Source organism: Pimephales promelas, chromosome 5, assembly GCF_988280905.1.
Source record: "Pimephales promelas chromosome 5, fPimPro1.hap1.1, whole genome shotgun sequence".
NCBI classification, from domain to species: Eukaryota; Metazoa; Chordata; class Actinopteri; order Cypriniformes; family Leuciscidae; genus Pimephales; species Pimephales promelas.
Genome location: NC_142773.1, coordinates 4041122 through 4043621, shown reverse-complemented (window position 1 = coordinate 4043621; position 2500 = coordinate 4041122). Strand labels below are relative to the sequence as shown.

General features: G+C 48.9%; 4 non-coding genes across 4 annotated transcripts in view; 2 read left to right on the top strand and 2 right to left on the bottom strand.

The window, feature by feature from the left end:
* trnae-cuc (transfer RNA glutamic acid (anticodon CUC)) overlaps positions 1 to 12 on the bottom strand; it is a 72-nt gene extending 60 nt beyond the window's left edge. The window contains exon 1 of the tRNA in view: positions 1 to 12. This exon is cut by the window's left edge and continues 60 nt beyond it. This is a non-coding gene — a tRNA (tRNA-Glu).
* Positions 13 to 1848: 1836 nt separating this feature from the next.
* trnae-uuc (transfer RNA glutamic acid (anticodon UUC)) lies at positions 1849 to 1920 on the top strand. The gene has a single exon. It is a non-coding gene; the product is annotated as a tRNA-Glu (tRNA).
* A 125-nt stretch (positions 1921 to 2045) lies between these two features.
* trnay-gua (transfer RNA tyrosine (anticodon GUA)) lies at positions 2046 to 2132 on the top strand. The gene is given in 2 exon segments: positions 2046 to 2082; positions 2097 to 2132. It is a non-coding gene; the product is annotated as a tRNA-Tyr (tRNA).
* Positions 2133 to 2247: 115 nt separating this feature from the next.
* On the bottom strand, positions 2248 to 2319 carry trnae-cuc (transfer RNA glutamic acid (anticodon CUC)). Its single transcript has one exon. It is a non-coding gene; the product is annotated as a tRNA-Glu (tRNA).
* Between the last annotated feature and the right edge of the window lie 181 nt (positions 2320 to 2500).

The following is a 2500-nucleotide window of genomic DNA, read 5'->3' as shown; positions in this document are numbered from 1 at the left end:
GACCACCAGGGAAGGGTTGCTCACTCTTTCCCATCAAGCCTGGCTGTGTGCCTCTACCACATTTTGCAGCAACTGCTCAAGCAGGGCCACTAACACTTGAATTTTCCTCCAGGAGAGGAGATGTCTCTGACCCTGGATAACAGATCTTCCACTGAGAAAGTGCCACAGGATCTGTGGGAATATCCTAACAACACCACAACTTGCCATAAAAACAAAGCAACCGAGATCCCCAACATGTGACGCCTCCATCTCAAAGCTTTTTATAGCAGACCCCTCATTGGACCCCTTCCAGACGTTGGCTCCAGGCCTGTTAATGGCATGAGATAAACTAGGTGTTATGTCAGGCCTCTGAACAGTCAGACACCGACAAGCCATCCGCCCACTCGTTGGTGGGCCAGTGGCGCAATGGATAACGCGTCTGACTACGGATCAGAAGATTGTAGGTTCGACTCCTGGCTGGCTCGCACACCCTGTTTTGCTTCGCTGCCAGCCCATAGCCACTTTATCATTTCCTTTTATTAGCCCATCATTTTTGTTATTATTATTATTATTATTGGATTAGTTGAATAATATTTTAAATTGACAGTCCAACAATAGGCTGCTTTGTCAGTGGGATAACGGTTTCCATGAAATACCATGCGTCTTTTCAGATGCATTGCATGGGTACTGTCACAAGGACCTTGCTTTGCGACCAGTTTATAGTGTCTCTTATGCCAGCACAGGACTGGGAGGACACTGAACCCCATGGGCGAGGCAAATGAGAGCTCCCTCCAATGAGCCTGATGAAATCAAATTCAGTAAACAATCTCTTCAGCTCATTCCCATATTCTTAAGGAAGGGGGTGGTCGCACACTAAAAGCCAAATGGCCTGCTCGAGGCACGAGGAAGTTCCCATATGGTCTAGCGGTCAGGATTTAAGCAGGGTAGGGCCTGGTTAGTGCTTGGATTGGAGACCGCCTGGGAATACCAGGTGCTGTAAGCATTATTGTTTAAAAAAAAAAAAAAAAAAAAGAGTCAATGAAATGTTTCAAAAATGCTAAATTGTCTCTTTTTTTCCTCAAAATGCCTGAAATAGTCTCTAAAAAAAAAAAGTGGTCAGGATTCCTGGTTTTCACCCAGGCAGCTCAGGTCCTGGTTTGCTCACTCTTTCCCATCAAGCCTGACTGTGTGCCTCTACCACATTTTGCAGCAACTGCTCAAGCAGGGCCACTAACACTTGAATTTTCCTCCAGGAGAGGAGATGTCTCTGACCCTGGATAACAGATCTTCCACTGAGAAAGTGCCACAGGATCTGTGGGAATATCCTAACAACACCACAACTTGCCATAAAAACAAAGCAACCGAGATCCCCAACATGTGACGCCTCCATCTCGAAGCTTTTAATAGCAGACCCCTCATTGGACCCCTTCCTGACGTTGGCTCCAGGCCTGTTAATGGCATGAGATAAAGGTGGTGGGTCAGTGGCGCAATGGATAACGCGTCTGACTACGGATCAGAAGATTCTGGGTTCGACTCCTGGCTGGCTCGCTCACCCTTTTTTGACAGTCCAACAATAGGCTGCTTTGTCAGTGGGATAACGGTTACCATGAAATACCATGCGTCTTTTCAGATGCATTGCATGGGTACTGTCACAAGGACCTTGCTTTGCGACCAGTTTATAGTGTCTCTTATGCCAGCACTGGACTGGGAGGACACTGAACCCCCTGGGCGAGGCAAATGAGAGCTCCCTCCGATGAGCCTGATGAAATCGAATTCAGTAAACAATTCCTTCGGCTCATTCCCATATTCTTAAAGAAGGGGGTGGTCGCACACTAAAAGCCAAAGGGCCTGCTAGTGGCACGAGGAAGTTCCCATATGGTCTAGCGGTCAGGATTCCTGGTTTTCACCCAGGCGGCCCGGGTTCGACTCCCGGTATGGGAAGTTTGTGTTGTCTTTGCTTCACTTATGGAAACAGACAGGACGTGTCTCTGTGCCTCTAGCACTTTTAGCCAGCAGGCGCAGCTCACGAAACCTGATAGGTTTAGGTTCTGTCCGCAGCCGGTGTGCCTTCGATAGCTCAGCTGGTAGAGCGGAGGACTGTAGGTGGCAAATTGGGAATCCTTAGGTCGCTGGTTCGACTCCGGCTCGAAGGAGGTCTTTTTCACACGCAAACATTTAATTGGCCATGCTTCTCGACGAGGCCGTCAGCGCTTGAGTGTGTAGTCCGCCTTTTTGCAATCACGACTGCTACAAGAGGGCAAAAGCTCATTCCCTGACCGGGAATCGAACCCGGGCCGCGGCGGTGAGAGCGCCGAATCCTTACCACTAGACCACCAGGGAAGGGTTGCTCACTCTTTCCCATCAAGCCTGGCTGTGTGCCTTTACCACATTTTGCAGCAACTGCTCAAGCAGGGCCACTAACACTTGAATTTTCCTCCAGGAGAGGAGATGTCTCTGACCCTGGATAACAGATCTTCCACTGAGAAAGTGCCACAGGATCTGTGGGAATATCCTAACAACA